We start from the raw sequence: 13,930 nt of genomic DNA on the forward strand, positions 1-13,930 counted from the left end.
CAGACTATTTTTTTCTACTTAAAGTTCGATTTTGTGGATTTCGACTATAAGCATTGTGTGTGTATCCATACAATACACAAATTAACTTGACTCCCACATTCACGGGCCTTAGGCTTTGACTTTTTTGCACTGGCACTGTAAGGAAGCTATCCACCCCGCCCGCCCCGCCCCCATTGAATTTTTTCACCAATGCATGCTGGCTGAAAATGTGTCAAAAAATGTAACATTCAACCGCCGCCCTCGCCCTTCCTCTCTTGAAAGCGCCGGAAATCTTCTGGTTTCCGCCTTCTCGCGCTTACAGAGCGCAGCGCACTGGCGAGCGCATGGAGCGCATGCGAGCTGCGGGCGCATATCTGGGTTCTCGCCGTTCTCGCTCGCGTCATCGCCACCACCTCTCCACCAGATCAGGAGAGTGAGAAACCGGCAGGCAGCAGGGCAGGTGGCGCAGAGAGAGGCGCAGACTCCTCTGGTGAGCTGGGAGACCGCCGTGGGGGGGGGTCAAGGTCATGTGGTGAAAGCATGGTGTGGGGGGGGAATTGCGGGCCTGGGAGACTGGCAAGCACAGACTGGTGGGGTGCTGTGATGACAGGTGGTGGCTGGAAACAGAGTGGGGGCATCAGGACTCTTTGCGACTTGGACTGTGACTTGTTGAACTGACTGCCCTGCCCTGCCCTGCCAGGACACTGACTGGACAGCCGCAGCGACTGTGCAGCACTGTGCCCATGGCCATAGCCTGGCTTGCCGCACACCGTAGACAGCGCCAGTGGTCAAGTAAGGGAGCGGGCGCAAATCTACGTGCATCGGTGGGCGTGCTGTCATTCAGCATTCTCAACGCACCGCTAACTCAACTGCTCAAACTGCTGGACTGGGAATGTCATGAGGCCATCATAGCGGGGGCTATAGCGCGATGGGATTCCCAATCCGGTGTGGGGCCATATGGGACAGCATCACATCCCAGGCACCCACAACACCCACCAGGCCAGCAAACTACCGAATAATGCTGCAAGCTGTGGTGCTGCAGCGTCTGGTGGGGTGGGCGACGCGGGCAAACATCGCCGTGTGCGCGGGCGGGTCGGGGGCAAGGCGCAGGTGTTGGGGCGGTGTTCAGGAACACTTTCTTCCAGGCAGGCACTTTCGGGGCACACCAATGAAATAGATGTTGGGATGTGCAGATGCCTACAGTGCTCTCCTCCCCCGCCACCCGCCCTCGACCCGCTAACATGAAGCGCATACAGGCGCCTTGCCGACTGAGAACTTGACTCTTCAAAGGCTGCAGAGTGTGGTGAATGGTGGTGGGTGTGCTTTTGGGACAAGGGAGATGGAATCTCGACCTACACTGCTGACTGCGGAAGAATACTTGAAAGATTGGTGCTGTTATTGCTGTGCTCTGTGTGCTCCAAGCAAGGCGCGACCTAGGCGAGGCGCTTGGCCTGGAGGGGAGGTTGAATACACTGGCCTGGCTTTGAAGGCAATAGCCCAGAAAGAGAGCTTGAGAGAAGCCAGCGGGAAGAAAGGTGCATCAGGAGGCAGCCAGAGAGCCTGATGAGGTAACCTGTGGTAACCTGTGAGATTCCAAGAGATTTAAGCTTTAAGGCAAGATTTTTTTTTCCAAGTTTCCCCAATCTTTTTTAAAACTAATTTTCAGGATTAATAATAAATCTAATAATGGATTTTCATTTTTTTTTTAAATGTTGGAAGCATCTGCATTTGGGAATTGTGTGCTGTAGGTGGTGTGCACTGATGGGGGTGTTGCAGGAAGGGCGGGTGGGGGGTGGATAGGGGTTGGGGTTTTTGGGTGGGGCTGGGGGGAGGGGGAGGGGAGGGGTGAGGGGGGGGGGGGAGAAGAGGTGATGCCTGCGGGGATGGGAGATCCGGGGGGGGGGAGGAGGGGCGGGTGGAGGATCGTGACCATGGTCCAAATGCACACCACACCCAGCTCCTACCCCGGGGGCACCACCACCCACAACTGAGCACACACACCATACACCGGACCAAAGCAGTGTGTGCCACACACCACTGCAGACTGTCCCTGTGACTGCCCAGCAGTGTCTGGTGCAGCCAGCATCTGACCCTGCAGCCAGTCTGCAGTCATGGAGACTGTGGGCATTACAGTGACATTAACAGTCCACCAGAAGACAGAAAGTCTTCTGACACCAGAAGCGTGTGACACAGTCAGTACCACTTGATGCTTTGGTAATATTGCAATAACAAAATTTAGTGGGGGGCTTGAAGTTGAAGAAAGAAAGTTGTTGTATGTAAAACAAAGAGGCAGTTCTCTTTAACATTAACGTGCCTGGTCGTCTTGTGCTGCTGTGTGTTGACAGTTGCCGCCTCCGTCTTGTCACTTTGCAGATGGGGCAGAGGGGCTGCAGGGGGAGGACTTCTGCAGATGCATGACAGCAGGCGCTTGCACTGCACTGCTGCTCCCTCATGCTCACAGCGCAGGGAGCGCAGGCGGGCCTTCCGTTTCACACCAATTTGCTCCTCCAGTCACCCTGCTGTCCTCCTGCCGCCCCTCCTGCCTCCTGTCCCCTGGTGTGTGCTCCTGCTGCTGCTCTGCCTCCCCACTGACAGCTGCTCTGCCTCGTCTCCTGTCTGCCTCTGCCTGGCTGGCCCTGCCTGCCTGGAACTCCTGGTCTTTTTCTTTTTTTCTGGGCTAGCTGCATTGCTGCCTAGGGAGGGGATGGCGGCAGGGAAGGTCAAGGAGCCGAGTGCAGGTGAGTGAAAAGTAGGTGAAAGCCTTGAACACAACAACACCAAACACCAACAGCAAAGTCATCAGAGCCAGTCAGTTTGATCAACCAAGACAACCAGGAGATTTGGCAGAGAGAGCAGATGGGAGAGAGAGAAGCACAATACTCTCTCAGCGGCTGAGAGAAGCCTGCGAGCGGCGAGCAGCAGTGAGAGACAGTTATGCCTTAGCCCCAAAGTCTGCTGCTGGCAAGTCAGTACCAGTGTGCTTACTCAGTTGGTGCTCTCCTGCTGGAGGCAATGTGCAGCACCCTGTATGCTTTGAGGCAATGTGCAAACCACAAGCCTGAATGCTTTTCAATGCAAATCTGCTGCAAAGTAAAAGTCTGCCCTGCGTCATTCTCTGCCTGCTATGCAGCACTGCACTAGCGAGGTCATTCTTAAAAAAAGTCTTCTATGCACAAAGTAACACTTACAAGTCTACCAACATTAAAGCAAAGTTCCATCTGCTAGTAACAGTACACTGTCACTGCAGTTTACTAATACCATGAATGTTAACACGCCACAACCACAGCACTACCACACTGAGGCCAGAGCCACAGGAGCGGATGTTAATAGACAGACTGCGGCAGGGCGCTCAGCTGACTGCTTCAGGCTAGGCCCCAATATCTCAGTCTCCTGGGGCGCAGGCTGGCATCTGAGGCTGAGGTGCCTGCTCGGAGCACTTTTGACTGCTTGAGTGCTGATCTCTCTCTTGCTTGCTTTTGAAAAGCTCTTGTTGAGGCTATTTCTGCTTTGCTTTTTTCATTGCTTATTTGTAGCTTTATATTAATCCCTAGTTTCATTGTAAAAAATGTTATTATGTTTATTTTTTTTATATTTTATTAAAATTTAAAAAAAAAAATGTTTTATGTTTGTTTTTTCTGTTTAATGATCTTTCCCTTGATCCCCAGTCCTGGTCCAGTTCCTGGGATCTCTGTGAGGCCATGGTAGCCTAATCCGAAGAGATCCTGGCTGTCTCTTGCAGTCGGGGAGGGGGATGGGGATCCTGGAGAGCCCCTGCGTCTCCCCTCGGGTCTCCGAAGCGGGAGGAACAGTCACGTCGGAGGGAGGTCTCGCTGACCCATCTCTCACTTCGTGGCTGTCTGGGTGGGCACTGGTGGGGCACTGGTGGCAGACTCTCCGGGCCTGGGCATGGTGCGCCTGCTGCTTGGAGCGTCATGTCTTGGGCACGTTTGATTCCTGTCGCCTCGCGGCTTTGACTTTCTTTTGGCACTGCATCGCATCGGCTGCTTCCTTTGTCTTTTTTGGCTTCATAGAGCTTCTCGAAGGTCTTTGCATCGTTTTGTTGGAGACCTTTTCTGAGCATGGACTCCCAGACCTCGCACTCTCAGGCATTCAGATCCTGGACTTCCAGAGCTCTGCTGGCTGAGTTTGCCTCTGCAGGGACCGCCCGGACTCTCACTGCTGCAGAGAGGCTCAGGATGCAAGGAAACTGAATTTCTGCCCCCCGATGTGTGCAACCAGAACGCCAGATGCAAGCCAGAGAGAAGAATCGCACCAAATTTCCAGCTCCTGGTTGTGTGTGGGGTGAGAGAATCTCAGCTCGCAGACTGCTGCAGCGCAAGTGTGGAGGTGCAGTGTGCCCAAGTGAGTGCACTGGGTTCGGATAGCATCCACACCACCCGCCAATTCGCCGCTAGGCAGCACCCCAGACAACTGAAGCCAGGAAGCTCACCTCAAAGCTACTGCAATGGAAACAGACTTGGCTGCAGTGTCCACTCCAACCACCAGTGACAGCTGTAGTGAAGCTTTCACAAAGAGCTGACCCTCCTTTATTATGGGTGCTGAACTGTTCTCAATGTTCCTGTGGTAAAAGGTCAATAAAAGCATTAAACTTCTCGTAGTTCAGGTAGTCGTATTTGGTGCCTACTGGTTAGCTAACCTGAACTGAAGTGTCAATGACAAGTAGCTCTTAAGACCAAAAAGGTCCTGACATTTCTGGTCCTTATAATAAAGGGTGGCCTAAAAAGGTACGTTGCCTGCTGCTGCCTCCTTCATTGACTGCATCTATGACTAAAGAATTTGATGCTGGACTGAGCAAATAAAAACTCCAAATTGCTGGCCAGGATGTAGTATTTTTTTAAATCAGCCTTTGCTGGAGTTTGCCAGGTAGACTTGACTCAAGGATGGCTTCATTAATTGGCAGTGACATCCATGCTGAGGTAAAAATGTGCAATGTGTCCAGGACCTTACAATGGGAATCCTGGACTTCTTCCAGGTGTAAGTGACCTGCTTCATCAGGTCGTGAACTAGCCTAAAACAATCAGCTAACAATGGCGGTGATGGCATGACAGCTTCATCAGGTGACGATGAAAAGGGGAAAACTCGTTTTCCACCTTGTGTCTTGCCCCTCAAAGATCTCCTCGGACTCAGAGTGAGGAGGAGCGATAGATGGTACCAGGGAATGAGGTCTATGTTCTGTGTGGGACTCAGCTGAGGCCCTCAAAATTGCTGGTAGTACATGGCCTTACTGGGATCCAGAGGCAAATGAGGGAGACCATGGGGGGAGATATCCAACACTGGTCATCCCAAGTATTGGAAGGCAGGGACCTTTGTTACATCTGCAATGGGGAATAATATCTCCTGGAATAAATTGGAGAGCTTTGAACAGTAAGTTCAGAGTCTGAGTCAGAATGCTCCTCCACATATTGTATTCCAAGTGACAGCCCCTCTTTCTGGATAGTGGAAGATGGAGAAGAGATACCTCTCCCAAAATCATGAGCGATCGGTGATCCAGCCAACTTCATTACCGAGAGGTGTCCGGAGGTCACAAGGAACGGAGACTCAGGCTCATTCGGTACCGAAAGGTCTTTTGGGTACCAGAATTACTGTGGTACCAATAGTACAGCAGAATTCATTACCAGCATCAATGATGTTGCAGAAGGCAAGCATGATGTTGCAGTGTGAGGCACGGATATTAATACCAAGGGGGTCAAGGATTCCATCGAAGCCAGTCTCTAGATAATAGTAGTCTTCAGTACTGAGCCCTTTACCACCGAGGTATGGGACTTACCTGAAGTCTTAGTGCACTTCACAGCACATGAAGTACTCAGAGCTTCACTAACACTCCTGTCAGAACCAGATTTTCTTTGATGAGGAACTCTGTCATGCTCCTCTTATTCCTTCTTTTTACTTTGAGTGGGAAATTCTTTGTACCATCAGCTCGGTTATCGGTACCTCACTCATGGAGACTGTTGGAGACGAGAGTTTTGATGCTGTCTTCCCCCTGGAAGCTCTCAATGATTGTGACCTTGACAACAATGGAGCACCAACAAAAGTGGAGAGACCCTATACAGAGGGGTTCTCTTCCCCCAGATCAGAAGGCAATCTCCATCATTAAGAGCCTATAATTTATTTCCCTGTTCTTCCAGTATCTTCCTTTAAAAGAAGGGCAGACCTTACACTTGCCGGGAATACAAGAATCTTCCAAACAACGAATGCAGAAAGAGTGCCCGTCTCTAACAGGAATTGCAACTCAACAAGAGAGGCACCTTTTAAAGCCCAGGGAGCCCAGCATCCCCAAGAGAGGAAAATTTGTTCAAGCCCCTCAATAAGGGAAAAAGAAAAACAAAAATGTGTGTGCATGTGCATATATATATATTTTAAGAAAAGAAAGAAAAAACAAAGAACAAATGTTTCAAAAATTAGAAGGTGCTAAACCTACTACTACTACTGAAAATTCACTATAAAAGCTAAAACACGTATACAAGAGGGAATAGGCACATGCTAGATAGACTCTGTCTCTGGCCAAAGGCGGTTGAGAAGGAACTGAGGGAGGTTCACTCGCTCAGCCTATAACTTCAGTATGTGGCACAAGGATGTGTAGGGTGCATGCTCAGGCTGAATGGGCACTGCTAATGAAAATCTCTGATCAAAGGCACAGAGGTGCATGCATACATAAAGTGAAGCACCCACAGGAATACTACTCAAAAAAGACTATTCTCTCTCCCTCATGGAGCCCCATTTGTAGCCATTAGAATGGGAAATGTTAAGGGCTACTGAATACTATCCTCAGTGTGTACATCCCAGGTGCAACTGAATGGTATATTTTAGCTAGTAGTTTTATTAAGATATTGATGTGGGTGAATGTATTCATAAAGGCAAAGGGTGCAGACAACATGGGTGATTTTTTCCAAAGAGCACAAGTAGTAAGTATTCCAAGAGGTTGAAGTGTATCCCTTTTATAGGTTAGTGAGCTTAGATTTCTCCTTCCCCCTCCCTCTAGCTAATGACCTGAAAATTACTGCCTAGGGTTAGACCATGTATTGTCTCATTAATATTCAGTACAACTGCCACAGCATGAAGGGAACAAAACAGATGCAAAAGAAGAGCAGAAATATGCAATGGACATTCTCTTAGCAAATTGTTCAGCAGTAGAACAAAGTTCAAAAAATACAGTGCACAAATGTTTGGTTTTCCAGCAGCCAGATATTTTGGGACAGGCTATTCCACACACAGAACTGTTGTGAAGGGAAAGAGAGACACAGAAAGAGAACTGTACATTAAACCCCCTCTCTTCCTCTTCAGTATAAGTCTTTGAGTTATTAATTAGAGGATTGATGAATAAGCTGGGAAGTTTTCAAAATACAGCCCTAAATATGGAAACTAAACTAAAACTCATCTTTGGCTGCTCTAACATGTGCACCAAGTGTTGTACCATGGGACAGCTCTAAGAATAGGTATTTTTATCAGAGGTATCAATGGTAGATTTTTCATTATCTGCATATTCATCCTATGACAAGAATGGAGTCTGGCTATTTGCATAATGCTACCATACTTCAGTTGAAAAATTAAAACCTAAGATATCTGGGTTTTGTTGTACCCACAAATGGCTGGAGTACTGTGGTCCTATGCAACTTCTCGTGTAACCATTAAATTAACTACTAAGACAACCTGGACTCAAATTCCAGCAACATTCAGAGGCCACATAGCTCTAACTATCCTTTACCACATATGACAACAACACTACCACCAAGATAGCCCAGTGCTAGGATGAGATCAGCTCAGGGACAAATAGCTGGTTGAAGCTAAACCCAAGTAAAACAGAGGTTATACTGGTGGGCAGAAGAAAGCAGCTATGGTGCACTCTCCTTTGGCTAAAGGTGCACTCCCACAACTGGTCAACTCAGTCCATAGTTTAGGAGTGCTCCTGGATTCCTTGTTGATGCTAAACTTTCGCATAGCAACATCCAGGAGCATATCTGACTGGCTGGGAGACTCCATTCCTTACTGGTGGAGGATGACCTGGACTTGGTTATACATACCTTTCTCATTTGCTGTCTGAATTACAGCAATGCAATATACTGGGACATAAAGCCATCAGCCCCTAGAAAACTCCAACCAATACAGACTACTGCAGCATGTCCCCTCTGTAACATGGGCTACCACAAGCACATAAAGCTTGTCCTCCACTCTATCCACCGACTTCCCACAGAACATCACATCAAGTTCAAAGACTTGAACAAAGAGCACCAATCTCCTAGTCTGATTCTAACTCAAGTATTTGCATAATGCCTATAATTTTTCATGGGGTTTCAATTTTAAAGTATTCTTCATTTTCTGTCCTAAAGTTGTGTAATGTTGCTGAGCTTCGTTTAACAGTTACAATTTTTCATCTTATAAACTGCATTTCAGTAGCATCTGAAGTAATCCCTATATATAGTTTCCAAATCAGTTTTATTATGTTTATTATAAAGTTAGGGAAAATATTTGTAGTGATTTTGTTGTTGTTGCAGTCAAGATGTACTTGGGTTTTAGAATTTGTAAATTATTCATTAAAACCGAACAACTGTATGAAATTTCTCCCAAAAGCCTAAATTGCCAAAGAAGAGACACTGGCTTTATGTCTCATTACAACAATCTGAACCTACTAACTCTCCTTTGTCATATGACTGCAATAAGGTGTGAATTGCCCATTTCATTTTGAAAGGTTTCTTGCAACATGTGTTAACTTCTTACACTTAATCTGTTCCTCCTTGTACTAAGAGCTTGTCTACACTGGCAAGTTTCTGCATAGTAAAGCAGCTTTTTGCGCTCAAACTGCAGACGTGTACACACTGCTAAGCCACTTTATGCACAGAAACTACTCAGTTGCAACGCTGCAAAAAAACCACACTGACGAGAGTAATAAGGCTATTTGCGCAGAGGCTCCAGCACTCTATTGCCAGTGTAGACACTTGACTGCTTTCTGCACTGTAACTGGCCTCCAGAGCTGTCCCATAATGCATCAGGTGACTGCTCTGCTCATTGTTTTGAATTTGGCTGCCCTGGAGATATGAGCCCCTCCTCTTCCAAAGCACCGTTTCTGACAGCCATGGTGTGCGCTGTGCTGATCTGCTCCGGGACACAAAGCAAACCATTAATGTGGAATGCTCCTGCTGTTGAACACAGAGGCAGGTGTGTGTGTGTGAGAGAGAGATTGCTGTGCAGAGAGCGCAGGGAGGGAGGCGGGGGCTTATGTTGGGGTTTTCCTCTTCTCCTTGTCTCAGGACCGGTTGCTTCCTGTCACTATCTGAACTTATAAGACATCATGCTGACACACTGTCCCCCAAAACACACTGTCTCTCCCCCACCCCATACACACATGCACTCCCTGCCACACACTCTTTCCCCTCCCCCCGCCCGCTCCATTCAGTTGACAAGCAGCTGACAATGTAGTAGGATACCCATAGAACAGTGGTTCCCAAACTTGTTCGGCCACTTGTGCAGGGAAAGCCCCTGGCGGGTCAGGCCGGTTTGTTAACCTGCTGCGTCCACAGGTTTGGCCGATCGCGGCTCCCAGTGACCATGGTTCGCTGCTCCAGGCCAATGGGAGCTGCTGGAAGCTGCGCGGGCCAAGGGACGTAATGGCCGCTGCTTCCAGCGGCTCCCATTGGCCCGGAGCAGCGAACCGCGGCCCTAGGAGCCGCGATCGGCCAAATCTGAGGACGTGGCAGGTACACAAACCGGCCCAGCCCACCAGGGGCTTTCCCTGCACAAGCTGCGGAATAAGTTTGGGAACCACTGCCATAGAACAATGGGATTAAGAAACCTGCATCATGTTACGCTGTGCCTGCCCCATGAGGCATTGCAAGCCCTTCCCAAAGCACCCTGCAGCCAGTTGCACAGTGGGATAGCTACCACAATGCACTGCTTTCTTTGCGCTCCAGTGGATGCTCTCCAGTGTCACAAGGAGCAGTGTGGACACACAACAGCGGTTAAATTCCAGCGTTTTAATAAAAGTGGTACAACTTGCGGCACAGAAACTTGCCAGTGTAGACATACCCTTAGCTGTGACGCTATGATTACCTTTCCTCACCTAAAGATAAGCTTTTGAGCTTCACAGAGCTTGTCTCTTTCACCATGAGAAGTTGGTCCAATAAAAGATATTACCTCACCCACCTTGTCTCTCTTAAAGAAAGCTGCAGTCATGCTCCCATCTTGAAACCTGAGTGAATGAAATTACCAAAAAAAAAAAAAAAGCTACATGTTGGGGTAGAAATGGATTTTACAAGCTTATGTGTGAAAAGCTTTTGGGCCCTCAGAATTTCGTTAAGTTCTGAGGAGTCAAGTAGCACGAAACAAACTATCATAAAAATGTTACGCAGAATTTTTCACCAGTTTTGCCCAGGCTTTACTTGTAAAGCATTTTAGGACTTTTATGGAAGAAAGTAAATCTAAAGATTAATGTAAAGTGATTATCAAATGCATTTGGCTTGCTGGGAGCCACAGAAAGTGAAGGCCAGTAAGTATGTCACGCTTCCCACCCTCAATTTGTTTATGAAGACATTCTGCCAGTAATTTAGGTCTTTGATTTCAAAGCAATGTCAGAACTCATATTCTTCATTATAAACCATTCTGCTAGTTCTGGATTTTGAAGACAGTTAAGAAAACTAGGTTATCTACAAGGGTCAACATTTTAAAGTGCTTTCAAATTCAGTTTGCATGTTTTTCAAGTGTACAGGGCAGACACTAGATGGGTAAACACTAGTATTATTCTGGCATCACCACTACCAAGTTCTTGACATTTCAGTGAGACCTGACTTTCTAAAGTTGTGTTTCCCAACCTGTTGTACAAGGTGTTCTGGGAAACCTTTTTTCCTTCCTGCAGACAGATCAATATATTCTTATGCTATAAAAAAAAAACCACAGACACAATGTTCACAGAGATGCTTCTGCAGGCAAGTATCCCTATTCAAGAAAACACTTAAATAATATGCTTAACTTTAAGCACATACTTGAGTGCTTTCTTGAATCAGGACCAAGACTTTCCATACCACATATCACTCAAACAAACATTCAGAATCAGATCTCATCACAAACGCTATTCCCAACACACCAGAATACATTCCTTTGACTTAAAGATGGCAGTTGGTAGAGCAAGAGTACTCACTAGATTTGCAGAAAGGCACAACTTTTTACAGTTGTTCCATGGCTACATCTGACCACTAGGCTGAACTCTCCCATGTGGCAGGTAGCTTGTACATAGTAGCTAGCTGCTTGCTTGGTCTCCCTTCATGCTTTCACACATCCTCGGGTATATGAGTACCTGAAGTGTCTTGGTCTCATTTGGCTAAGCCCTAGGAATGTCCTTAGTTTTGCAAAATTGAGTTATTTTCAGCAAGTACAAGAGCTAAATAAATAATTTTCAGTTATTAAAAGAAAAACATGCACCAAGTGGTCATCATCATATTTGACTATAAAGCTTGAACATTTAATGCAGACTGAGTTCATTATCCTATTGACATTGGTATAAAAATACTGGTAATTTGATTTCACAGCAGATGGACAACAATCTTCGATCTCATATTTGCCCAAAATGTAAAGTGATGATTATGTCTACAAGCTAAACAGAACCTCAGTCTTAATAATTTATCATAAACAGAAGCCCAAAATTTGAAGTTACAGAACATTACCACAGAAGCTCTCAAGTCTCTTTGGGATTTACACATGAAAATTTTTAAACTAATAGAGAAAAATTGTTGTTAATAAGCAGTTAGGTCTCAGAGATTGAAATGATTAAACTTGCGTTAATATTCATTTTGTTTACAAAAATCTGATGGACTTTTGATGCCTAGTGTTGAGTAAAGACATTTTTTATAAAAGAATCTACAAATACCTATATGTTGTTTTCCAGATAATACAGTTTGTGAAGCCAGACAAGGATGCAGAGGCTTTTACATTCTCAACACTATCTTTTCCAATTCTTACAAACAAGGGATTGGATTCTTGAAGCCTGTTTACTAAATGTTAATATACAAAATTCTGATGAATCAAACAGCATAAAGCAGAACTATCCTCATTTGAAATGACAGCACAAATCAGAAATATCACAACAGGCCCTTATTTTTGCTCCTTTTAACAAATACTCATATTCATCTTGTACAAGTATAGTACCTTCAGACATTTCACTGTCAGCTCCCATTTTCCGCTTCCTGCATTCCCCCCCCTCCCTTCCTGATTCAAAACCATCCCTTTAACACATCATTCCTAATTAGATGATTAGTGCTTCGAAGGGCAGGAGATAAGTCATTTGCATAATTTAATCATAAAAAGAAGTTAAAGATACAGATTTTGCTGTTCGTTTGTACAATTATCTTCTCCGGCCTGGGGGGCTGAGATATTAATGTGATTAAACAGTATTTCTGCAAACAGGCAACTATGTGTCCTCTATTAAAGCAGAGCTGGAGGCAAATGAAAAATTAATTTTAGAAGACAATCAATTTTATTCTACATGACTGTAATAAATAACAGCCCATCTGCAGACAAGTCATTAGGCCTTGGGAGGGTACATGTGTCACAAAGTCTAAATGACACACAAGGCTGAATTTTCCACCAAAACAGAATGAGTAATAAATGGTCCACCAGCTGTCATTTCAACCTAGACAGTCAATGCATAGGATTTCCTAGAAAATCAGGTGTACATGTAAAGTACTCATCATACACTACCAGTTAAACCTGTACTATGTGCAGAAATCCAAGCAATTGCTGGTTTAACATGCATCATGCTTTCAAGTCCAGCTTGTGAATCGTATTTTCCATCTATATTAGCATGTACTACACTTATATTGGTTAATTCCTTGGTTTTTATGAGCACTAGTGGTGCTCTGAAAGGTAATGTTGTTGGGCAGTGTAGGAGGATAAGAATAAAATGGAAGAGTCACATAGGTTTAATTTTATAATGACTGACACAGCTTGCAGAGGTTTAACTTTCTGTACTTAATAAATACACTGAAATAAATTTTAGTGAAACAACTATAGCAAGAATCATCTGTTTTAGAATGTCTAGGAACTTCAATCAAGAGCCACCAGATTCAGATTTTCCAAACTATCCTTAGCAATAAACTTCTTTAAAAAAAAAAATCTTTAGGTCCCCATACAGTGAGTGTTATATAGAACATGACACATCTCATGTGTGTAGTGCATGTGCATGTTCTATATAAAAACACACATACTTGCCAGTTAGTAATTTTGAAGGCTCTCTTTTTATAGTACATTTTCATGTGTACTCTTTTGTAACACATTCTCTCACATGTAGTCCTCTCCAGAGGATTATAATGGAAACCAAATGAAATGGGAACATAGATAATACCATATCTCACTGAGATATCTAAATAGCCCATAGCCTTATATGTTAACAATTTACAGTTTATATATATATTTATGACAACACAGACATATTAACCATCTAATACAGGCAGTCTGCAAAGAATGTACTGCTTTGTTTTCCCAAATACAAAAAAGGCCATATATTTAGAAAAATTATTTAGTGAACATTCATTTAAAGAGTAACTGTCAAGATTTAAAACATATATTTACAAAAATTCTTCAACTAGTTTATTAAAAACACTTTACATTATTAACAAAAGATTTTTAAACATCTATATTAAGCTTTTACCATCTGCACTGTTAATTTGTTTTTTTCACTTCCGCTACCAGATAAAGTGAAACTATGCTGGTCCAGACATTCATAGTCAATTTCACATCTTGGTTCTCATGTACAACAGCAGTACAATGCTGATGTGTTTGGGTTACAAACCTAACAGGGGAATGTTTATATTGAAAATAAAACATTCCATTGAAATTGAGAAAACATTAATGAAGACATTTTGATTCACATAACATTTTGCGAAACCTTTCATACCCAAAAGTACTTCACAGCATCCTTTTAAACTGGCTGGGAAATATCACTACACAA

The 13,930-nt window shown here is 44.9% G+C and overlaps 1 protein-coding gene across 6 annotated transcripts in view; it reads right to left on the bottom strand.

Annotated features, from left to right (window-relative positions):
• DACH2 (dachshund family transcription factor 2) overlaps positions 1-13,930 on the bottom strand; it is a 492,287-nt gene that overhangs the window by 455,299 nt on the left and 23,058 nt on the right. The window lies entirely within an intron of this gene.

This window comes from Mauremys reevesii, linkage group 9, assembly GCF_016161935.1.
Source record: "Mauremys reevesii isolate NIE-2019 linkage group 9, ASM1616193v1, whole genome shotgun sequence".
NCBI classification, from domain to species: domain Eukaryota; kingdom Metazoa; phylum Chordata; order Testudines; family Geoemydidae; genus Mauremys; species Mauremys reevesii.